The following is a 26260-nucleotide window of genomic DNA, read 5'->3' on the forward strand; positions in this document are numbered from 1 at the left end:
CGGGGGGGGGGGGTGTGAAGGGGATAAGAGGAGTATGAATCAGGTAACCATGTTAAAAATGTATATTAATAAATGTTAAAAATAAATAAAAAATAAATAAAAAAAACTACATGGGGGAAAGAGTGAGGCCAAAATGGGACCCAAGTGATGTGTGAAATGGATGGGATGATTGTATCCAACAACAAAAACAAGGCAGACCTGCTCAATCCCTATTTTGTTTCTGTTTTTCTGCAGAAAAGAATGACCTTTAGAATGGAAAGAATGAAAATGGTTTGTCAGAAAATGATCCCCAAGATAAATCAGTAGATAGCAAAAGAATAGTTAGTTGCCCTTGATTAATGTGAGTCATTTAGCTCAGATGAACTATATCCTTGGATACAGAAAGAAGTGGCAGATGTGATTACCAAAGCACTGGTAGTGATATTTAGAAGATTGGGGAGAGTAAGAGCACTGGAAAAACGCAATGTCATCCAGTCTAAAAAAAAAAAAAAAGGAAAAGGCTAGAATCTGAAAACTAGTAAACATGACTTTGCTTCTTGGGAAAATTCTAGAATGTGTTATTAAAGAGATGGTAGGGGACATAGAGGTAACTCAGCAGACTGAGAGCCTGATCTAGAGATGGGAAGTCCCAAGTTCAAATCTACCTTCAGACAGTTCCTAGCTGGGTGACCCTGGGCAAGTCATTTAACCCCCATTGCCAAGCCCTTACCACTCTTCTGCTTTGGAATCAATACACAGTATTGAATCTAAAATGGAAGGGATTATTAAAAAAAAAAAGAAGAAGAAGCAGTGAAAATCTAGGAAAGGAAGTCATGATCACAAAGCAGCAGCATGGCTTTATCAAGAACAAAACATACCAGGCAAAAGTTATTTCCTTTTTTGATGGAGTTACTCAACTAGAATTACTAAAAATCCACAATAAAAAAATAAGGGGAGAAAGGACTAAATAAAACTAGCATTTCCTAGTCAAACACCATGTTTTGAGTTTCAGTAGAGAGGCCAGAGGAGTTTAAGGGGAGTAGTAAAAGGTAATTTTATGGTGATGGATATATTTTGGCTCAAAAGCAGCGTGGTGTATCTCAGGGTGAGGAAGATCACCCAATTCTGGAGGTGAAAATAGGGACTTTTGATTTGAATGAGAAAAGATATCCTCTCAAGAAGGTGAGCAAAACATCTAAAAGTCATTATTAGAGTTGGCACTAAAGGATGAAGGATTTTCTTCCTGGCATCCACCTATTATTTTTTAAATATCTTCAAGGTTTTGGGCCAAGTGTGGAATTTCATAATTCTGAGTTAGATCCATCCCAACCACATTGTGGGGTGAAATTCTAAGGAAAAATTGGATTGTGGTGATGACGATGGTGTCAGTGGTTCAGGGGAATGATGTCAATATAACCTATAATAGTATTTGATGATGTCTCTCATACTAGTTTTGTGGGAAAGATGGAGAGATGTGGGCTAGAAGATAGTACAATTAGATGGATTCCAATCTGTTTAAATATTGATACAAGGAGGCAGCTGGGTTGCTCAGTGGATTGAGAGCCAGGTGATCCTGTGTTCAAATCTGGCCTCAGACACATCCCAGTTGTGTAACCCTAGGCAAGTCATTTAACACTGCCTAGCCCTTACTGCTCTTCTGTCTTGGAACCAATACACGGTATTGATTCTAAGACAGAAGGTAAGGTTTTAAAACAAATAAATAAATATTGATATAAAGGGGCTGAGTATTCATTTGGAAGGGGACAACTTCTGGGACCTATGCCTGACTAGGTGTTGTTTACCATTTTGATCAGTCATTGGGATAAAGGCCTAGGTGACATCCCAAATCAAATTTCCAGATGAAGCAAAGCTAGGAGGGACAGCAATAATAATCGATGACTGAATGAGTATCCCCCAAAGATTTTGAGAGGGTTGGAAATTGGGCTGAATATGATAAAATTTAAAAGTGCTTGAAAGTGGTCTTTGGGTATCATTTGGGTATTGTGTGCAGAAGAAATTATACTTGTTCTGTTTGTCCCAGAACAATAATAACAGGTAGGTTTCTAAGAGGAAAATCTAGGCTTTGTGGGAGGAAAAGCTCCCTAGGAGACAGAATCATTCAAAAATGGAATGCATTCCCTCAGGAGGTATTGGGTTCTTCCTTTCTTGAAGTTTTAAATAAAGGCTTATTTCCCCTCTTGTTGGCTCTGCCATGGCGTGGACACCCCTGATGACCATCTGTGCCTTTTGTGCAGAAGCTCTTAGGAAAGGAAAGGGTGGTACTCACCCAGGGGGTCAGTCAGCCAACAAGCATTTAACTTAGCCGGGGCTATGTGCCAGGCACTGTGCAAAGTACTGGAAATACAAAGACAAGCTTAAAGACACTCCCTTTCTTCAAGGAACTAATGTTCTAATGGAGGAAGATACACCAATGGCAGCCGAAAAGGGACGTGTGTGTGTCCTGGAGCAGAGGTACAGTAGAGTGGAGTGGGGGGGGGGAGGGGGAGGAAGGGGCAGCCTAGAGAGGAATGAGACACGGCTGGCCCAGGCCAGGTCTCTAAGTGAAAGTTCTGGGGGGAACTGACCAATCCAATCAGAGAGCTCAAAGTAGCAAGGTTATACTGAACTGGGCCAGATTAAGGGTGGACCTGAAGATTTTGATTTTGGAGTAGGTATCATAGGTCTTATTATCCCTAATTAACAGACAAGAAATGGAGGCACAGAGAAATCAAATTTGCTTACCTTTTATTTTCAAATATTCTCCCTCCACTCCTATCTCCATCCCCAGTAAGCCATCTATTCTAACAAATATTTTCAAAACTGAGGAGGGGAAAGGCAGTTGACTAAATAACCATATACTTACTTTAAAAATGTGTATTTCTTGTTTGGTCTGCCTGCTTGGGGCAAACCTTGTTTAGCTGATATGAGAGGTTTCTGGCAGAGTGGGGGTGGGACAATCAAAGCAAAAGGAAGTACGTTTAACCAATATACCATAGTTTAATCCACTGTTGACGTGAACCCAGGACCAAATGACAGGAACTACTTGGAAGTTAGAGGTTGAAACAAAGCAGTGGGCATCAGAGGAAAGAGAGCAGTGGACAATAAAAGCATCAGTGGTCATCCAAATTAGTTGCACTTGGAAAGAGTGAGGAGGATGGAGAGTAGGAGCTCTTCTGGTTGGGGAGAAGATGGTATGATGTAGGGGCAAATAGTCCTTTTTTACTTCAAATTCATTTTTGTAATAATGATCAAATCATCAAGAAAGATTAAATTCAATCCACAAACATTAAGTATTGATGGTGCAGAGCACTAAGCTAGGTGGGATTGGGAGAGGAGTTTGGATACAGAAAAAACAACTCTGAATTTCAAGTTATAAGACCTGAATTTGAATTTCATTTCTGTCACTTATGACTTTTTGATCTTAACCTCTCTGGAGCTAGCTTTCCTTCTTCATCTAGAAAATGAGACAACAGAACTAAATGATCTCTGAGGTCCTGTCAGACTCTCAAATCCGATCATCTTTTGAGACATGACCTCTACCTTCAAGGACTTTACAGGCTGGTATAGAAATAAAATAGAAACACAGCAACTGAAATATACAGTACATAAGCTCTTTAGAGATGCATCCCCATCTCAAAAATGGGGATAGGTGAACAAGCAATCAGAAGGGGGAAGTATAAAATCCTACCGTCTCTAATATTCCATTGTGCAACTCTCCAATACAACAGATACAACAGCCCCTTCTCCCATTATCACCTGCACTTCCCAATCTGCCCTCTCTTGCCATTTTTTGAGTTTCCAACCTCTTCCTTTCTGGGCCAAGTAGGGATGACCCACGAGGATTATAAACTAATTTGAGCTGGGCATTTGCACCAGGGGCTAGGCATGTTGGTAGAGTCTCCCTCCTTCCCACTACCCCCTACCGGCCTCCACTCCCATTACTTTGTGGCTGGGCAGACTCTGCACTTCGGGAAGTAACATTTTAATTTTAGGTGGGATAGAACGTGTTGCACAGAATGGGTAGGCATGGATATGGCTCTTCTTCACAAATCTCACTACATTCTCTTTCCCTGAAAGGCATCCCTTTTCTAGCCTCTCCTCTCATTGGCGGGAGCACCACCATGCTTCCAGTTCACTGGGTTCACAGGCTTCCTCGGCTTTGTCCTTGACTCCTGCCTCTCACTCACCTTCTTATTCCATTAGGTGCCAAATCTTGTCTGTCCCTACATCTTTCTCCCAGAGCTCTCATAGGGCCACCACAATAATGCAAGTTACTATCGTTTCTGGCCTCTACTATTGTCCCAGACTTCTGGGAAACTCTCTGCCTCAATGTCCTCTCCTCTTCAGTCTCTCCTTCACATAGCGACAAAAGGGTTTTTCCTGAAGGGTAAGTCTGACCATGTTACGCTCCTACTCAATAAACTCCAGGGGTTCCTTATCGACTCTAGGTTCATATAGTATTTCTTCTTTATCATATAATCTAGTTTTTTTATTTGTTTGATGATGTGTATAATGGCCAGGATATTTAATATATATGTGCATATATATAATCCATAAATAAATATACATATATTGATGGTGTGTGCTCAATTTTTTTTTTACTTCTACAGATATATAGCCTCCCAAAATTTGGAGATCCTTTCATCAGAGGTATTCTAAATAAATTGTGAGGTGTGAGGAGAAAAGTTGTTTCCAAAAGCAGAGTTCAGGGAAGGAAATGTTCTTGGGAGAACAATTTAAAAGATTTAAGTTTTAAAGGATAGGTAGGAATTCAGCAAGCAAAAAGGAAGCTACACATTCCAATCACAGGGAACAGCGGGAATAAACCATGGAGACATGGGAAATGCAATTGGTAAATAGGGAATCTGAAGTAGTCCATTTAGATAGAAAGGGAGGGTGTCATCAGACTGAAAGCAAGGCAAAGGAATTGAAATTCTGGTAACACCTCCATAATAATTTAAGCTAACTCAAAAGGGGATCTCTTCAGGCCTCATACTGACTTAGAAAACCACATATTGACATTACCTATGTCATACACTTGTTTATTTTGTTAAATATCTCCCAATTATGTGTGTGTATGTGTATATGTATATATATATATATATATATATTTAAACCCTTAACTTCTGTGTATTGACTTATAGGTGGAAGAATGGTAAGGGTGGGCAATGGGGGTCAAGTGACTTGCCCAAGGTCACACAGCTGTGAAGTGTCTGAGGCCGTCCCAATTATATTTTAATCTTGTTTGTATCACTCTCAGGAGACTTACTGGCTGCTTACAGAGCAAGAATGAATTTTATAACCACTGGTTTAAGCAGTGGGGAATGAATGAAAATTTCCTGGAGAATAGAGAGAGAAAAGAAAGGAAGGTCAAATGTTGGTTCTGGGTAAATAGTCTTGTTTAATAAGGTAACTGTACAATCAGCTGTCCAACTGTACGAATCTTTTAGAAAGATTTACACATAAAGTAATTCATATAAAAGGTTTTTGTGGGGCAGCTGGGTGGCTCAATGAATTGAGAGCCAGGCCTAGAGACAGGAGGCATGGGTTCAAATTTGGCCTCAGACCCTTCCTCACTTTGTGACCCTGGACAAGTTACTTAACCCCTATTGCCTAACCCTGTACTGTTCTGCTTTAGAACTGAAAATAGTATTGGTTCTAAGACAGAATGTAAGAGTTTAAAAAAAAATAAAAAAGGTTTTTGTGCTTAAGGAGGTAAGTAAAGTAGTTACCTAAATAATTTGGTTATGTGGCATAAATTCTCCAGTGAAACCAGGTAACTAAAGCAATCGGTTCAGCAAACATCTATTAAGTGCAAGTCACTGGAAATTCAAGAAGTTTGGATGATGCCCCCAGAGTAACCCCAAGAAAAGGCTTTCTGAGTTAGCCTTTCTTTCCATACTATGCTGTTGCCATCTCTAGGGTTGAGGATTACCAGAAACCTTCCATGTTTTCTATGGAATGGGCTCAGCTTGTTGGAATGTCTGGATTTTATAGATTCCATTTCCTTGGTGTTAGAGACAGCTTGCAGGTCAGAGTATTGAAATCAGAATCACTTTTATTATCTTTTTTGGAATTTAGGTCGGCTAGGAAAACTGAGAGAAACAGAGACCGTGTAGCTAAGGTTACATTACCTATGGCCAGTACTCAATTCAAATCACTTTCTAATGATTCTAGTATCTCGTAAAGAACATCACACTTGCCAGTATTTGCTGATCATATGAACATCTGACTTCATATTATACCTTAAAGTTCATGACACATTGAACATAAATGATATCATTTGATCCTTAAAGCAATGTAGTTTGGCAGATACTCCTTTTTTTATAGATGGGGAAAATGAGACTCAGGGAGGTTAAAGTGATCTGCCCATGGTCACGAAATTTAGTAAGAGTAAGATGCAAGATTTGAATCCAAGTCCTTGATGATAAGAACAATTTCAAAATCACTTTATATGGTTGACTTGTCCAAATGAACAAATACACATATGCAATGCTCTTTACAAACTTAAAGCTCTACACAAACAGTTATCTGAATATTATTAACTCACTCAGGTCTTGTATTTCACTTGTAGAGGCAGCTAGGTGGTAGAGCAGTGGTTAGAGTATTGGGCCTGGAGTCCAGAAGAGCTGAGTTCAAATCCAGTCTCAGGTATTTACTAGCCATGTGATCTTGGGTAAGTCACTTGACCTTTGTTTAACTTAAGCGTTTCTTCAATTGTAAAATACAGATAATAAAACTTACCTTGCAGAATTGTTTTAAAAGCACCTACTGGTTGTTATATAAGTGTTTATTCCCTTCCATTTCCCCTTGTTTGATGGGACTCAGAAACAGGTGGAATAGGTCATTGTTCTATTATTGCTCTCTTATATTTAATGGACTTTTGGATAAAATAACATTTTTTAGTTTGCACAGGTGGTTATATTAATAGCTTTTAAATTTTTAATACTAAAATTAGTTGTTAATAGATGAATAAAAGTATTAGGTTGTAAAATCATCTTTTGTGGGGTCAGGAAAACCATTCTTGGGACATTTCCAGTATTAGAGAGTAATATTAGAATGATATGTGTGTCATCCTGTTCCATTTTGAATTTGATTTATTCTCTCTAGTTTCTGAAAGTGTTTCCTTCTATGTATCTTTGAAGATTATTATTATGTGGCATGCCATAATGTTCTAGCAAAGTAGATTAGTAGCATGCTCAAGGATATTTTCAGAGATGAATTTATAGAAGGGGGACTGGTGATTAGTGAAACCCTGAAAAAATACTGGGCTTCTAATGTATAAATCTAGACACCCAGTCATCATGTATTTTAAAAAAGTTATTTATTTGTATGTTTGCCATATTGAAGTTTCTAGCAAGGTATATTATAATATTATGCATTTATTATATATAACATTAATACGTATATTTAATTATATAAGATTATATTCATATAATGCTTTATAATCTCTATTAAATATATATTTAATACACAAATGTAGAATAGAAATAATGTACGAATTTGAATAAGTATAAATTAATAATTTAAAATATGTGCCACACATTATTGTATAATCTATTTAGGAGGGATGCTAAATTTTTGCAGCTACAGGAATGTTTAGTACAATTTACATCCTTATTTGGATCGTTATTATTTGTGGATCGTTTTAAATGTCCCCAGACATGTTTTATGTTGATGTTGCTTCTGACAAAGAGCATTAAGTTGGGCTACTTCGCTGTAAGTAAATACTCTTAAATAAAGGTGCATTTGGGGTGCATCACCTGCATGGATTTGCGATTCCGAGGCCCGATGTTCAGACAGATTCGTGACCCCCTTCCAGAGATTAAACTCGAAAGTTCGTGTAGACTTGGTCTCGAGTCCCGTTTCAAGTTCCTTCAAGAAGAACCGCCCCCTTTCCGGGGTGGGTGGGCGGAGAGAGGGGGAGGGTCTGAGAGCCAACTGGAGGGGGCGTGGAGTAGAGGTGGAGCTTTGCGCAGGCGCACCCCGCGCCACGGATTCTGGCTCCTCCCCCTGTGGACCGTAGTAAGCATGGCGGCAGCGGGGTTTGTAATCTCCCGTGTGAAACAGAAAGAGGGAGCCACCGGGAGACTGGGCGAAGAACGAGGTTGAGTCGCGGCGCCGTCACTGCGGGGATACCACTCCCACAGCAGTCACAGCGCCACCGCGAGAGCCCCCTCCGCTACCAGGGCAAGGGAAGGAAGACGGGGCGGGGGAGGAGGAGGAGGAGGAGGCGGCGCCGCGGGACTACTAGGAGGCGAGACGGAGTCGGGGGAACCGCTGCGGGAACGCGGCGCGGCTGACGAGGTGAGAGTCCCCAAGGCCTCCTGGGGTCGCGAGGAAGGGGACCGGGTGGGGGAAGATAGCAGGGAGAGGGAGGGTTTGGCGCATCAGGAGCCGGAGCCGCCGCCGGAGCCGATGCGACCGCGGCTTGGAGACCGTTAGTCTGGCAGGGCTTGGTGTGCGGGGCGGGCTGGGGCCGTGACGAGCGGGCGGTCTCCTAGCTCGACCCAGCCCGGCGGGGTTCTGGGGCACCTGAGGGACTCGTCTCCCTATTTTACACCTGCCGCCCGGCACCCACCCCGCTCCTGGAGAGGAAGAGAGCTGCAGTCCCTCCAACTCCATATGCCCCTCCACACCCGCCTAGTGCCATCCCCCTCACCACTGTGCTTCCGAGACCCTCCTCATTTGTGAGCGCCCGGCGCCCGCCCATCACCCACCGTCTGGCTTTGGAAACTTGGCAGCGGCCGAAGTTGGAAGCTTTTCCTGAAGATGATTCTCCTCCCTCGCCCCCGCCCCTTTCTTCTTGGGTTTAAAACCTTGAAAACCTGCCCTTCCGTGTTTGATCCCTGGCGGTGGCAGCGGCGGCGGCGGCGGCAGCGGCAGCGGCAGCGTCGGGGGCGGGGGCGAGGGGGGCGGGGTAGGCTGGATTCTTCACTTTGGGTGAGTGAACCACCTGTTCCACCAGGAGGTTGACGTTCTGGGCACAGCCTTCGGGTGACCAACCTGGATCTTTGAACTTTTGACACTATCTGAAAAGGACGTCATGTGTCAATTAGGGAAAATTGACACATAATCGCGTCTTAAAACTCAAGAACGGTGGCGTGGCTGTTTCGCTGTGTGTCCTAGGTGAGGATTCTCTGGGATTTTGGTATATTATTGGAGGGGAGGGAGGGCGCAAATATGCAGTTGTAGGACCTGGGGAATTAGCTACTGAGGTTTTTCTTCCATATTTCCATATCTGTTCTTTAGGGGTGATGCCAACCTCATAAGACTTTTTACATAGCCGTTTTGTATAGCGCTCCCATAAATATGTGTGTGTATATGTATGTATATATGAGCATATGTACATACATACATACCCATTATGTACTATTTGGACAGTAATCCTCTTCTCAATATGCTTATGCCTTCAAAACAGGACCAGTATAATGTATATTACAACTAAAAATGGAATTTAGTAGTGCTTTTTGGAAATCTCCATTTTTTAGAATGATACATACTCTCATTAAGAACAACACTAAACACCATATGTTGGCAAATTAATTGCATTTTGTGGCTATGGTCTTGTGTTTTGACAAACTGTTCATTTGAAAATTTTCCTCTTTTTGATAAATAGATGCATCATGCCATTGTGACCACAAGTTTTAGCCAGTCATTAGGAGAACATATATGTGTGTGTGTGTGTATTTTTTACCATAGATTACTTATGTCTACTAAGAAGTAAATGCCCTAGAGATAAATTGGCTTCTTCCCTTAAACTGTTTATTGCTGTTTAATTTATTTTTTCTTTAAGAATGAAGATATGATGAAATCGTGTTCATAAGAACAGATGCTAGGCCTGAAAGAAATTGAACAGTGTCTGGGAAGGTTTTTCATAACTAAAATAACCCACACTACTGAACCTTTTTTAGGCCACTAATGTTCCTGAGACAAATGAGGAAAGGGGGAATAATTTACCCCCTCGTTTTAAGTCTAGCTTTTGAACTGAATACCAGAGAGAGCATTTCCCCCACAATATTTTTTCTACTTTTTTTCATATAACTATTTCTCTTTTCCATTTGTGGGATTATGTGTTACAAAATCGATGTCAGCTCAGATTGACTTCTTGGCCACCTGTATACTTGTGTGTTGCTTTTATGTGTCCCTTTTTCTTCACCCTCATTTTATAACAGCAAAAGTAAAATGTAATTATTGTGCTTACCCATTAGGTAATTTGCTTTTCTAATAATCAAGTGCTTTCTCAAGATAAGTTAATATATTTGGGATTGTTGTTTGGAATTAACCATTTCATGACTCATTCTGTTGTGGTTAATTGAAAGCTAATTGTACTTTAATAATTGTCTCAGGGAATTAGTAATAGAAATTTAGAGCTAAATGGACATCTAATTCAACTCATTTTATAGATGAAAGAACTGAGACTTGGATTAAGTGGCATGGGTCTCCTTATTTCCACCCAGTGTTCTTTACTATAGTTGAACTTTCTGACCTTTATATTTAAGATGAAGAGAGGTCATCTATAAGGATCACTTAATCAGAAGAACATAATAAAGTATTTCATGGATAAAAAGTAGGCCGTGACTAAGCAAGGAACCTAGAGAAAAGAAATAAAATATTAGGATTGTTTTTTCATTTGTGTCCTTCATTTTTATTTTGAGTTACTTAAGTTCATTTAACTCATAATTTTACCATCTTTTGTTAATTTAGACTTATGTTGGTTTAGATATTTATGCTTATGTTTTTCTAATATTGTCTGTATGAATTACAGGTTTGTGTTGCTTGTGGTTTTTTCCCTTGATTTCCTGACATTATAAAAATGAGATATGATGAAATAACTACTCAAACAAGAGGCTTTAGGCATTATTTTTAAAACATTCTTTTATTTTCTCCCCCTTGAAAATGAGCTTAGAATTTTGGGCATTAAACATGGGCATATTCACAATTACATTTTTATCAGGCAGAGAATAAAAGATTTTTGTTTTGTTTTGTTGTCTGAGGGAAGAGTGTTTGCTTTTTTTGAAGCTGATATAAGAATTCTAGAACAAAACACTAGAATGGAAGTCAGGAAACTGTTTCTGATTCACTAATTATTTTAATAGCAAAAAGAAAATAGTATTGGTTCCATACATTATTGAATGTTTCAGGGAGTAATACCATACTTATATAGAATGATACTTTGTAAAAGGGAGATTGGGTGGTACCTAATGGTACCTCAAAAAGTAGTACCTTAAACAGCACATGTTGTTTTATATTATATTGAATGTATAGTGCTGCTTTTCTCAGAGATTCAATTTTGGATGATCTTGATTTGTATTTCTTATGTCACAGCCTGTATCTTCTCTAGGCATACATGAATGTTTGTCTCTTCCAAATTGGCATCTTGCCCTGTGGTCTGCCTCCTAGTCAGTCAGTCTGTGTCTAGTTATTTGCATATGTAATCTCCCTTCCCTTCTTTTCTTCTGCTAGTTGAGTGCTATGGTCCTAGAAGGCAGCTTGCCTGTCTTCACAGGAAAATACAATATCAGAGTTGAAAGGGAATCCAGTGGCTGTGCAGTCTAACCAATGCCTCATAAAGAATCCTTTGTTCAACATATTTGACAGGTGTCATCTAACCTTTACTTCAAGACCTCCATTGAGGGGGGAAACTCGCTACCAAGATTTTCCTTAGATTGAGCTTTTTTGCAACTTCTCAATGTGCCAAGTTCTAGGACTAGGCATAACAAATCCAGTCCCTGTTCCATTTGACAGACCTTTGAGTATTTCAAGATGACTGTCATGTCCTACCTTAAGACTTTTGCCCCCTCTTCAGCCATTCTTCATATGGCATAATTTCAAATTTTCAACATTCTGTTTACCCTCCTTTTAGACTCTTGTCAGGTTATCAATGTTCCCCCCTTCTTGTTCCCAGAACTGAAAATCGTATTCTAGATATGGTTTGACCAGGGGAAAATATGGTGAGAGCAAAACTTCCTCAGTTGTGGATGCTTTGCTTCTAATGCAGTCTATAGTTACATTTCCTTTCTTGGATGCTGTATCACATTGTTAATTCATATTGAACTTGCAATCCATTAAAACAAACAGATTTTTTTTTTCAGAAATATTGTTGTTAACTATATTCTCCCTTCCACCCATCATATATATTGCCGAGTTGATTTTAAAAAATTCAACTCTAAAACTTTACATTTATTTAATTATAAATGGAATCTTGTTTAATTCTGCCCTCTAGTCTAGAATATCAGAATGTTCAAAGTATTCCTCAAATTTGATGAACTAGATTCCACTGAGCAGCTTATTGGGGGTGGGGGGGGATGGGAAGGTAATACACCAAAAGGATATTATGTTTTTGGTAATCCTTACATCATAAACAAATCCAAACCAGTATGTATTTACTAAGGACCTACTAAGTACAAATAACTGTGCTATATGCTAAAGGATATAAAGACCAAAAAAAGATCTCTTCTTTCTAAGAGCTCACTATGTGGAGTTGGGGGGGCTGGAAGGGGGTTCATAGGATCGTAAATGTAAAGAAGAGAAGGGAAAAGGGATAAGTATATGTATGTATAGTATGTATGTACTAGTGTCAGGCCCTGTGCTAGGTGCTTTATGCCTGTTACCTCATTTGATCCTCACAACAATCTTGGGAGATAATTGATATTATAATGCCATCATTTTATAGTTGAGGAAACTGAGGCAAAGAGATTAAGTGATTTACCTGGGGTCATAGAGCTAGTAATAATATAGTAGCATTTATACAGCAATTTCTATGTGCCAAGCACTATTTAAGTGCATTACCTCATTTGATCCTCCTAACTACTCTGAGAAGTAGGTACTATTATTAACCTCATTTTATAGATGAAGAAACTGAAGCAATCGGTTACTATGCATCTGATTCTGGATTTGAATTCATGCCTTCCTGTAGGCCCAGTGTGCTATCCACGACACCATGTTGCTGCTTCAGATGTAGAGGTGGAAGGGACTTCGGAAACTATCTAATCCAACTGCCATATTTAGCAACCCCAAAGTATAAATGTAGTAAATATCAGAGATGGTGTTTGAGCCCAGATCTTCTGATTCCAGAATTGGTTCTCATTGCACTGTCTCTGTCTCTGTCTCTGTCTCTGTCTGTCTGTCTGTCTCTCTCTCTCTCTCTCTCTCTCTCTCTCTCTCTCTCTCACACACACACACACACACACACACACACGATAGTTTGTCCACTTGCAAAGTCATATAGTTAATAAGCACCTATTTACATGCTAGGCACTGTACTAAGTGCTCTAAGGTTGTAATCTGTAAGCTTAGTAAGGACAGGTTGGTCCCCTTGAGTAGAACAGGTGCCCTCCACTGATGAATTTTTACTCTTCAGTTTGCTTTATGAGGCCATTTAATTTCTCATTTTGTGGTCATAGACTGGGCCTTTAAACCCAGCCAGCCATCTCACAAATAATCAACCAAAGATTTTTTGCCACTTCTAGATGCTGTTGAGAAAACAAGTTGGAAAGAATGGCATATTCCTTGTTCTTAAGTAGCTTATTGTCAAGAAGAAATAATTAGGGACAATCAAAGAAATATAAACATGAAACTATGAAATATGCCTCATAAGAAGGGTGGTCATTTGGAAGAGACAGAGATTTAGTGAGGGAGATGGAATGCCAGAGTGGTCAGAAGTATTATGGAGAAGTTGAATAAGATGCAGAAACTATTTCTGATGAAGACAACATAAGAATATATCAAAAGTGTCAAACATGTGGGCTACTAGTGACAAAGAAGACTGAGTGGGTAGAAAGGTTTTACCTTGCCTTTACTTTAAAGGAAAATCAGGTAGGAGATATTGATGCCTCCGCATAAACCCATTGCCAACTTCTTTTGAAGAACTATTTAAAAAGTATATTCAGTCAATCAATAAAAATTTGTTAAGTACCCTCTTTGTGCCTGGCACTATGCTAAGCATTGGAGATTTAAAAAAAGTAAAAGATAACCCCTGTTCTCGAGGATCTCACAGTCTAATGGGGCAGGTAACCTACAAACAGTTAATGTACAAACAAGTTATGTATAGGATAAATTGGAACTGCATGGGATACGACGACTATAAATAGTATAATCTTCATGTGTGAACATCACATTTTACTCTCCTGCTTGTTTTTATGATTAGGCAGCTAGGTGGCACAGTAGATAGTATGCTGGGCTTGGAGTAGGAAGACCTGAATTCAAATCCAGCCCCAGACACTTACTAGTTGCATGACCCTGGGCAAGTCACTTAACCTCCATTTTCTACAGTTTCCTTAGCTGTAAAATAAAGATGATGATAATAATAGCCCTTACCTCCCAAGGTTTTTGGGAAGATCAGATTTGATAAAAATTGTAAAGTGCTTAGCATAGTGCCCAACACATAGTAAGCACTATATAAATTTTGAGTTATTATTGTATAATATGTCTAACAAGTTTATTTAGTATATTACCTAAAAGCAGTGGTTTCCAAAGCAGGGAATGTAGCCTAATCACAGGGAATGTGTTATAAAACCAGTAGGAGAGTGGGAAGATGAGTCACCTCATTTCCTCCCCCCTCCCCTCAACATTACTCTACTTGCCACCCACCTTTTTGCTATGAAAGCTCCCAACTTCCTCCCTTTTGAACTGATCAGTCCCAGAACAGGAGTTGCATCCATGCTATTGAGGGAAATCCTCCCCCTTCAGTTAATCCTATTCCCCATCCCTGAATCTCCAGTCATCTTCTTCCTGAAACAGGTGCTGCTCAGAGGGTGGGATCTGTACTTGGGGTCAGTGAATGATAAAAAGAAAGAGTAGAGAACTAGGATTTATTAAGCACTTACTATGTGCCAGGCACTATGCTAAGAATTTTGCAAATAATTTCATTTGATTTTCACAACAAACATGAGCATTAGGAGCTAACATTATTCCCATTTTACAATTGAGAAAATTAAGAAAGAGTTTAAATGATTTGTCCATGGTCATACAGCTTGTATCTGAGACTGCATTTGAACTTGATCTCCACTGCACTGCTTCCTCCTCTTTTTTTTTTTTTTTTTTTTTAGATGGAGCAGTGAGTTGCATGGATCGAATATATATTGATGGGTTTTGATCTGCATAGCCCACATCTGATTATGGCTATCTTTTCCTCTCAGACTCATTATTTCACACTTCTTTATTACTTTCGAGAATACTACCCTCCTTCTAGTAACTTGGGTGTTATCCTGAACTCTACTCTTTCATCCCTCATAATACATTTAGTTGCCCAATCTTGTCCTTTCTACCTCCACAAAAATCTTTCACACTTCTCCCTTTCTCTACTCACTCAACTACACTCTGGTTCCTCTCTCTTCACCTCTCACTTGGATTGTTGTAACTGCATCTTAATTATCAGTTGGGCTTAGATCTTTTCCCCTTCAATCTATCTTCCACAAACCGTCAAAATGAATTTTCCTAAAGAACAGATCTGACTGTGTCATTTCATTAAAATCTATTAGTTCCTTATTGACTCTAGGATCAAATGCCATTTCACTTTTATACTTTTTAAATTTGCATTTTATTTAAACTACATCATAAATAAATTTTAGTACATTAATATTGTTGTTCAATACTTTTTTATTCATGTCTGACTCCTTGTGACCCTATTTGAAATTTTCTTGGCAGAGATACTGAAGTGGTTTACATTTCTTTGTCTAACTCATTTGACAGAAGAGGAAACTGAGGCAAACAGGATTAAGAAAATTAGCCCAGTTACTCAGCTAGTACTCAGGAAGAGGAATCTTTCTGACTCTAGGCCTGTACTGTCTAGCTGCCCAAAGAACAGTAGTACTCATAGTCAATTTGTAACATAATTTTTATATAAAAGGGAAATCATAATTTATTTTTGTGCTTATGTTTATATATAAACACATAGGTGTGTTATATATACATATACAACATATGCATGTTGTGGGTTCATTCTTAATTTTTATTTTATTTTTTATTAATTCAATGTGTAATCAAATACATTTAAAGACCACAGCCCTAAAGTAATTTACCACTTGGGCAGTAAAATTTGGTCATTTTTATTGTGACTATAATTTAAGATGTTTTCTATGTACTGAAGCTTAATTAGCTTAAATATACAGAAAACACAGGAGCAGAAAAGACTAATATAGTAACATTTATCTGGTGGTCAGATTTCCAGAAACTTTGACCACACCCTGGAAACTGAAAGTAATGAGAAAAAGGCTTCTGAGTAGTGGAGATTGTTGTCACCAAGCCTGTTCTTTGGTTCATAATGGAGCCACCCTCAGGCCACACACACCCTTGTTGACCTATAATTTTGCCTAAAATTAAGCTTAAAAATTCAGTCTTGGTCCTGTGTGGTAGAAAACCAGAAGCAGTTAAAGGGTGAGACTGAAATCTGATAAATTTAGAACTGCCTAGAAGGAGCTAGCCAAAGCAGCAGAATTACATAAAAGGGCTATTTAATATTGGGTCAGAAAACTCTTAATATAATTCAGAAGAAGAGTGTTACTATAGTACATTATAAAAATTAATGTTTGTAACAGTTATTAAGAAAAGGTAAAATTGTTTATTCAGTGTAATAAGGCAAGGAAATGTGCAATTTTATTTATGATTTTTAAAAATTATATTTCAATCAGCAAAAATCTTTCCCCTAAATGAGAGGGGAAAACAAACAGACCCTTGCTTAATAAATTAAAAAGTCTGAGTCCTTGCCTCTTTCAGGATGTAGGTAGTAGTTCATTTTATTCTTAGTCCTCTAGACTTGTGGTTGGTCATTACTCTCAGAGTTCTTAATTTTTTTTGGTTGTTTGTCTTTATTTTTGTCTTTGTATAAATTGTTCTTATAATTTTGTTCACTCTGCATCAATTCATAGAAGTCTTCCAAGGTTTCTCTGAAACCATCACCATTTCTTATAGGATAGTAGTACTCTATCGCATTTATATAAATTCTTTCAGCCAATTCCCAATAAATGGCCACCCCTTCAGATTTCCATACTTTACAACCAAAAGAAGAGCTGTATTTTCACATCCTTAGGGTTTGTTTCTCTTAGGACTAATCTCTCCCTTATTTGCCCCAATTTCGTCCTCTAATTCTTTGTTTTCCCTTTTCCTATTTGATTGCTAAGTGGAATGTATTTTTGTGCCCAAATGTGTTTGTTTTGCTTAAATTCTTCTACACTGACCAGTTTAGATGAGAATGAGGTTTGAGTGTCAACTACCCATCAACTACCCCCACTTCTTGTTTGCCTGCTTTTGCATCCTGGTTATTTGAGATACTTTTCTTTATCCTTTTCCCTTCTTTACCTAAGTGTATTCTTCCACTCCTTTTCCATTTTTGTTTTAAGATCATCAGGACTACTTCAGAAGCCTTCTGTCTAATTAAATTCCCATTGTGACTCCTGATAATGATAGATTTCAGAGGAGACACATATATCATCTCCTTATATTTGAATGTAAGCAGTTCATTCTTAAAAGCAGCTAGGAGGCACAGCACATAGAGTGTCAGACTTGGACTCTGAAAGACTCAGCTTCCCGAGTTCATCTGTAAAATGAGTTGGAGAAGGAAATGGCAAACTACTCCAGTATCTTTGCCAAGAAAACTCAAAATGGGGTCACAAAGAGTTGGAATAACTGAATCCAGCTGAACAACAATTGCCTTATATTTTCTTCTCTTTTTTCAGTTTTTTTGACTTTTAGTATTTTTTGTTTTTGAATCTAGTCATTGTTCTCTATTTGATCCATTCTGATTTTGAGAGAATTTTTGCTTGGGCAAAGTTTTGTGCCTCTAATAGCAGCTTGTAAATTTCTTTTCCAATTCTCTCTTCCATAGCTCTCATTTCTTTTCCTTTTTTCACTCTAGCACTCAACATTTCATTGACAAAAACATTAAACTTTTTTTTTCAATTCTTCATCTTCTCTAGGAGTTCAAGTTGAATTTGTGCCCAAACTGTTTTTCTTTGAGCCTTTGCTTATATTTTGTAGTCATTCTATTTTAACAGGTTTGTGATATGAGCCTTTCTGTCACCATAATAGATCCTTTTCTCTCTAGGGCAAGATATAATTTTTTTTTTAAAACCCTTAACTTGTGTGTATTGACTTATAGGTGGAAGAGTGGTAAGGATAGGCAATGGGGGTCAAGTGACTTGCCCAGGGTCACACAGCTGGGAAGTGTCTGAGGCCAGATTTGAACCTAGGACCTCCCGTCTCTAGGCCTGGCTCTCAATGCACTGAGCTACCCAGCTGCCCCCAAGATATAATTTTAATAACAGCAGTGCACAAATTATAAGTGATTAGCAAATTGGGTTACATTGGCATTTCAGCAAAAGCCAGGAACCTGAGCATGATCAATTTATTGATTAAGCTAGCAGTAACCAAGAGATTGGATTGTGGCCAATATCTCTCAATGACTAAAGACCAGAAAGGAGGGACAAGCAGAGCCTTTTTTTTCTTTTAAAAATTTTTTCAGTTATATTTGGAAACAATTTTTGACAGTGTTTTTTGACATTTTAAAACTCAAGATTTTTCTCTCTCCTAATCTTTCCTTCCCTCCCTGAAGTAGTAAGTAGTCTGATATAGATTGTACCTATATTCTCATGTAGTATATATTTCCGTATTGCATAATAGATTTTTATGGTGGGATTTTTTAAAAAATCATTTTTCTACTTTTTTACCGACCTCAGACTTGGATGTTAGGTCTGGGCCCTATTCACTTCTAGAGGGATTGTCTGGACTATTCGGTTTTTCCTTTCTTGGGGTTTTGAATATTATTTTGGGATTTCAGGGACAGCTCAGACTCTTGACCTGCTGCATGTTCCCAAATTGGCCTGATCCAGATTAAAATGTGATTGCTGCCCTCCTAGTCCGAACTCTGCAAATCTTGACCTAGGTGGAGGAGTAGACTGTTGCTGCACTTGGCCATTAATCAATTAATTGGGGAAACTTTGCTGGTTCAGTTACAGAACTCTGCTCTTTGGGGTTCAAGCCACACCACTGCTTTTCCTCACTTTGTGTACAGTTGAGAGTGTTAGATCAGAAAGGTGGGATTTCAGAGTGAGGGGGAGGCATAGGTCCCTTCATCAATACCCTCTATATCCAAAACCTGGAATTGTATGGATAACAAAAGTGCCTGTTTGTATTTGTGTGTCTCCCCTTCCCCCCCCCCCCCCCCATATGGTATCCTGGTACAGGATTAACAGTGCCTTGGTTCAGTGCCTTTCCCTGGATGCTGGTCTGCTCCATATGAGTTCCCTAGTGTTTCCCTAGATTTCTGGATCTCTTTCCCCTCTGTTGATGTAGGCTAGAAAAATGACTCCCCATGACTTTTTCGGAGATTTACCCATCAGAATTAGGTCTGGTGTGTTTCCTAATTCTGTTTGGAGGAGAGGCCCTTACTATTGTGTTTTTTACTACTGAGTCATTCTAGAAAGATCAAAAAAAGGTTGAATATGCAGTTTTGGTGATTAAAGGGGAAAGCTTTCTTTATTGGGAAAATGCATATATGTGAAATTTGCTCTTTCTCTACTGAGTTTGAAAGGTATCAGCCCTATATTATTCCTTAATCTACTAAATTTTCAATCCAGATGTGTTGCAACTTTAGACTCTGGCTGCGTGGACCTACTACTATGCTTTACCCCTTAAGCATGGGAAGAAAAATAACACAAAAAAAAAAAACCCACCTAGGTAAAGTCAGCTGATTATGTCTTTTCAGTAAAAATAACCTTTATTAAAATATCAAAGTTTAACTGCTAATTAGTAATTTCTAATGCATATATGCATTTTTTAAGGGTTTTTTAAAAAAAATTTTAAACCCTTAACTTCTGTGTATTGGCTCCTAGGTGGAAGAGTGGTAATAGTGGGCAATGGGGATCAAGTGACTTGCCCAGGGTCACACAGCTGGGAAGTGTCTGAGACCGGATTTGAACCTAGGACCTCCTGTCTCTAGGCCTGAGTCTCAATCCACTGAGCTACCCAGCTGCCCCCATATATGCATTTTTAAAAGGATACAATATGGAGTGAAAAATCAAAGTGTGGAGAAAAATTTAAGTATCATTCTAAATTAACTTCACCTATTCTTAATCTTTGTTTATTTTTTTGCTTTCAGTATTTAAGAAGATTTGTTAGTTTATTGCCCACCAAAGTAAGTTATAACTCATTCCTTAGGTCTTCCTTCATGAATTACTATTGCCAAAAAAATTATTCATTGACTGTTGGTTAGCTTTCTGGTGAGGAATCTCTTTGCTGTGTGAGGAACAGCCTAATTAAAATTCAAACATGTGATCTGTGTCTGAATGAGTACTTGAAACTTGACTAATAACATCATAGGGCATGCCAGAACTTGTGTTCTGCCTTGATACATATGGCATTGGAGAATTCAACATCATTTCCTCCTCAGGAGGAATTGAAATAGGACTTTGTTTCTCCTTTAAAGGAGAAAACTTTATTTTATTCCTCATTGGAAGGTTTTATGTGACTCCTTAATAGTTGATTAGCTTCAACCTTCTCTGTTTAAAGACAAAGTAGCTTGGATATCATAAGCCTTTTAGTCCATATGCTTGCAGTTCTTAAGGGGAAAAGGTTTTTTTGTCTTCTCAGCACTCCTTCTCATTGACTCTCAGGGCATCATTCTTTCTAATCTCTTTATTCTTTTTATAGAAAGAAACTAACTAGTCCTTTGCTTTAATAGATGTGGCTGCTATTCCCGGGGAAACAACAAAATTTAAAAAGACCAGGTTAGGGATGATTATTTCCTTATGAATCCCCCATTACAGTCCTTTTTTTGAGTTTCTTGCCCTTAAAGCGTATACATTCTTTTGGGGGTTGGAAGGATAATGCTAAGATCAATGAATATAGGAGCAAAAGTAGGAGTAAAAGAGACAAAAGAGAAATCAAAATAATGTAAAAATTTTTAGGAAAGAGATGGCACTAATGCATGAAGGAATTAGGGAAGGCTTCATAGAGAAAGTGGTGTCTGAGTTGATGGAAAATGAGAAATCTGAAAAATAGATGAAGAAAGTACATTCCAGTCATGGAGGCTGGCTTGTGCAAATCCTCAGAGGGAGATGGAATGTCAAGTTCAAGGAACAGCTAATAGTTTGGTTTGGCTGGAATGTAGAATATGTGAAAAGGGAGTAATATGAAATAAAGCAGGTTGAATGAAAGAAAATGGAACAAAAATAAGGAAGGTTGAAACCCTATTGTGGAGAGCCTTAAATGTCAGTCTTGTGAAATTTGTATTTTATACCAAAGGCAACAGGTTGTGGGCTGAAGCTTTTTGAGCAGCGGGAGAGACATGGTTATTCACCAGTCTTTTCAGAGAATTATTGTGAAGGATAGATTAGAGATAGAAAGGTTGATGGCAGAGAGATCAGTTGGGAGTCTATAACCTGAATTGGGGTGGTGACCATGTCAGTGGAGAGAAGGAAATGGTCCCAAAACATTAGCAGATAGAAGTAATTAGGTGTGGCAGTTTATTAATAAATATGGGACTGCCAAAGAAAAAAATATTCAAACATGGTTATAAAGTTATGAACCTGCACGACTAGGAAGATGGATGAACTTAACAAAAATAGGGCAATTAGGAGAGAGGAGAGGAATCTATATGTATGTAGGAAGGGGTTTTAGGAAAGAAGGGAAGGAGAGATGGTGGATTTTAAGTGTTGATGGCAGAAGAACCAGGACCTTACCAGCAGGCATTTAGAGATGTCAGACTTATATTTAAGAGAAAGGTTAAAACTGATACACAAGTGATAAAAGAACTTATGGGAACACAGGGTGAGAAAAGAATAGTGTTTAGGATAGAAGGAATCTCAGGAAAGTACCTTTTGGGGACATCCCAATCTTTTTTTTTAATTATTTTATTTTTCTTTAATTTTTTTGTGTTTATTTAAGAAATATCAAACTAAGATGAGCATTTGTACAACAAACAGCAGAAAGGCACAATATGGTAAGAATTTGTACCATGTTTAGTTTGCTTTTCCAGTATGTAATACATTCGATGTGCTATTTTCAGAGCTGTCCTGTTTGATTACTTGTTTCTTTTCATTGCATTTTAAAAATAGTATCTATTTTTAATTTTCTCCTCCCCTCTGCTACTTTATCAGTATTCCCTGCTCTCCCTATACCATTCCTTCAAAAAAAGCTGTTTAAAAAAAATCACTACATTGACCACTCCCCAAAATTTATGTTTCTTTCTGCACCTTAAGTTCAATCACCTTAGGATCAGGAGATGGCTAGTTCATTTTATCACTTGTCCTCTGGAATCTTGGATGATCAGTTGCATTGATTAGAATTCTTAAGGTCTTAGGGTTTTTGAAAAGTTGTTTTTCTTTATAATGCTATTATTGTATAATTGATCTCTTGACTGCTTACTTCTTTCTTCAATTCATCCAAGTCTTTCTGGGATGATCTAAACTGATATGAGGAAATCCTCATTTCTTAAGGCTCAACAAAATTGTTGTGTTCATATTTATTTTGTTTAACCATTCCCCAATTAAAGAACACTTCCTTAATTTCCAGTTCTTAACCACCATGAAAAAGAGATAGAATAAATATTTTTCTACGTATGCGTCTTTTTACTCCCTTTGACCTTTGTAGTGGTTATAATGGGGCAAAATGTATCCTTAGTGACTTTTTGGGGGGTATACAGTAGTTCCAAGTTGTTCTCTCCCCAGCGGCTGGACCAGTTTACAGTTTGGCCAACACATTGTCATTTTACTTTTTGTGATTTGGTCATTTTTGCCAATCTGAGGAGTGTGAGGTATAGAGGGCCTCAGGGTTGCATAAAGTTGCAGGTCCCTAATTATTAGTGACTTGGAACATTTTTTCACAAGTCTGTTGATATTTGGATTTCTTTAAGAATTGCTTTTCATGTACTTCGACAGTTGTCTTTTGGGAAATGGCTTGTTCTCTTGCATATTTAAATAAACGTTATATAGCTTGGATAGCTAGAGACATTTTCTACGACAGCTTTTTTCTCCTTCTAATTTGATGTTTCGGATTTTATTTTTGCGAAAAGTATTGTCTTATGTATTTAAAATTGTCTGTTTTATCTTTTGTGAACCTTTCTACCCTTTGTTCATGAATCCTTTTTATTATGAGGGATAAAGAGATATTTCTTTCCTTGCCCTGTAATTGCTCCTAGAATACTTTCTAGTTTTTCCATCAGATTTTGGAAATCTTGTCCTAGTCTTGCTTATCCCCAGTATTTGAGTTTATTGATTACTATTCTAGTATGTTCATTTGCATATCTTTGTTTTTTTGTTTACTTTATTTCTTAGACAAACTCTGTTTTTTAACAGGTACCAAATAATTTTGATGATGACTGTCCTGTAGTATAGGTTGAGATCTAGTGTTTCTAGGTTTTCTTCTTTGGCACTTTTTTTTTCATGATTCTCTTTGAGTTCTTGACCTTTTGCTTTTCCCATATTAATTTGTTTTGTTTTTCTGGCCATTTAATATAATCTTTTGGTAGTTTGATTGGTATTAGGTAATTTAAAGATAGTATTGTTGTTTTTATCATATTGGCCAGGTCCAATCATTAACAATTCACATTTTTCCAATTATTGAATTTTGTTTTAATTGCTATAAAGAGTGTTTTTAGGTATAACCTTCCAGTTGCTATGTGTGCCTTGATGGAAAGACTACCAAATATTTTAGGAATTCTAATGTTAATTTGAATGGAATTTTTCTATTTTGGCCTGCTTAGTTTTGCTGGTAATTTGCAGAAAGAATAATGATTTACATGGATTTTTCCCCCATATCTTGCTACTTTGCTAAGAGATCCTGAATAAGTAAATTAATTTAAATAATAATATAATTTTATTATATTTAGCCTACCCCTGAGTAATTCATATTTCTCCAATTATTTAAATCTGAATTGGCATAACTAGAATTTTGTATTTCTGTACATTTTTTTGTCTTGCAAAGTAGACTCCTAAGTATTTTATAATTCTTTAGTTATTTTAAGCGGAACTTTTTTTTCTTGTTGCTGGGTTTTGTTGATGCTGATGATTTGTGTAAATTTGCTTGATATCCAGCAACTTTGCTGTAGTAGTTTTTTTTTTTGTTGTTTTGTTTTGTTTTTTTAAACCCTTACCTTCCGTCTTGGAATCAATACTGTGTATTGGCTCCAAGGCAGAAGAAGGTAAGGGTAGGCAATGGGGGTCAAGTGACTTGCCCAGGGTCACACAGCTGGGAAGTGTCTGAGGCCATGCTGTAGTTTTTTAATTGCTTCAGTTTGATTCATGAGGGTTCTAAGTACACCATTATATGATCTGTAAAATGTGATACTTTATTTCTTCTATATACTTATTCCCTCAGTTTCTTTTTCATCTGTAGTCCAATCTATCACTCTTTTTCATTTTATTGGTTGTTTAATCTATTCACATTAAAAAAACACACAACAACTCTTCTTTTAGATGCTGGGTTTCCTAGACTGTGGAGACAGCTTAAGTTGTTTTATCTTTGGCCCATAATTTCTGTTTTGGAGAAGTTTGAAAGGGCATGGGGGTTGGAAAAACTATCTGGTCTACCATCTTGTCGATCATGTAACTTGAGGGGAAATTCATTGTCTCTCTCTCTCTCTCTCTCTCTCTCTCTCTCTCTCTCTCTCTCTCTCTATAAAAACCTNTCTTTATATAAAAACCTTTGCCTTCTGTCTTAAAATCATTAACTGTGTATTGGTTCCAAGGCAGAAGAGTGGTAAGGGATAGGCAATTGGGGTTAAGTGACTTGCCCAGGATCACATGGTTAGGAAGTGTCCAAGGCTAGATTTGAACCTAGGACCACCCATCTCTAGGCCTGGCCCTCAATCCACTGAGCCACCCAGCTACCCCTGCAATTATCTCTTAATTGTCACATTCAGTGGCCTTTTCTCAGTCACCATGCTCCTTGAACTCTATAGCGTTTGCCACAATTGCTCACTCCTTTTTTCTGGGTACTCTCTCCACTCTAAGTTTCTGTTACACTGTTTTGTTCCTACCTGACTAACCAAGTCTTATTAGTCTTTGCTGAATCTTCCTTCTAGTCACTCTCATTAATATATCATTTTCGCACTCTTCCCATAGCCACCATCCTAGTATCTAGTTGCTGAAATCACATTCTGATTGGTTTCCCTGCCTCAACTCTCTTTCCTACTCTATCTAGTTCATCCTTTACTTAGTTATCAAAGTCTGACTGAATCATCCCTTACACAGAAAATTCCAGCCACTTTGATTAACTCCAGGATCAAATATAAAGACCTCTGACTTTAAAGACTTGTCACAACTTAGCTCCTTCCTATTTTTCTGGGCTTCTTGCCTTTAATTTCCTCTATATATTCTGTGATCCCAGACTTTGGCGTCTTGAATATTCCTAGCATGCATCACTCTATCTCCCTCCTACATGCCTTTTCACTGGCTCACCTCATGATCTCCTAACTTTTCTGGTTTCTTTTTAAGGCTCAGGTCAAGTCCTTTGTTTTGGAAGATCTTCCCCCCTCCCCCAATAGTTTCTCCCTGCTAATGTCTTCCTGAGAATACCTTCCAGTTATACTGTGTTGTGTATATGTATATCTTTATCATATATATGTGTATATATGTAGTGAGTTATAAATTATCTCCCCACCCCCAATATTACCCCACTTCTTAGAATAGGAATTCTAAGGCTGGAACTGTATTTTTGCCTTTCTTTGTCTTCCCAGCTATTAGCATAAAACCGGGAAGGATAGCTAATATATGACAGAATTAAAAGGTCAAAAGTCCTCAACAGGATTATATCTTGGACTGAATCTGTTAAGATGAAATTTAATAGCAAAAAATGTCAAGTTCTACACTTGCTCTCAAAAAATTAAATGTGTAAACATGGCAGGAGATGGGGGAAGGGGATTATTTCATGTGAAAAAGATAGAGTTTTTAGTGAAATTACTCAAAATGAATGAATAATGTAACATGGCAGACACAAGAGCAAATAAATAGACATTATTAGAAGCATGATGTGCTGTACAAGGAAGGTAAAAATCTTATTGTATTTTGTCCTGACCAAATCATATCTAGTCTTGTGTCTATTTTATTCAGTGTACCATATTTTAGGAAGGATTTGCCAATTAGTAGGTGACCAGAATGGGAAAGGTATATAGAACTATGGCATATGAGATAGATTTGATAAAGGACCCCATAATAGCAATGTGGAAGAGGAGTTAGACATTTGAAGAGAAACAGGAAAAGGAAATTTCATGTCCCCCATACACACTCCTTTCATTGAAGGTCTTTTGAGAGACTGAATGATCAGTTGACAAGGATGATGATGTAGA

The 26260-nt window shown here is 38.0% G+C and overlaps 1 protein-coding gene and 1 long non-coding RNA gene across 2 annotated transcripts in view; one reads left to right on the forward strand and one right to left on the reverse strand.

The window, feature by feature from the left end:
• LOC123240557 overlaps positions 1–8812 on the reverse strand; it is a 45511-nt gene extending 36699 nt beyond the window's left edge. Inside the window, exon 1 of the long non-coding RNA XR_006505793.1 lies at positions 8700–8812. This is a non-coding gene — a long non-coding RNA (uncharacterized LOC123240557). The remainder of the gene's footprint in view (positions 1–8699) is intronic.
• FNDC3A (fibronectin type III domain containing 3A) overlaps positions 8233–26260 on the forward strand; it is a 169044-nt gene continuing 151016 nt past the window's right edge. The window contains exon 1 of the mRNA XM_044668236.1: positions 8233–8286. The gene's annotated coding sequence lies outside the window, so the exon portion shown is untranslated. The remainder of the gene's footprint in view (positions 8287–26260) is intronic.

Source organism: Gracilinanus agilis, chromosome 3, assembly GCF_016433145.1.
Source record: "Gracilinanus agilis isolate LMUSP501 chromosome 3, AgileGrace, whole genome shotgun sequence".
In the NCBI taxonomy this organism is placed as follows: Eukaryota; Metazoa; Chordata; class Mammalia; order Didelphimorphia; family Didelphidae; genus Gracilinanus; species Gracilinanus agilis.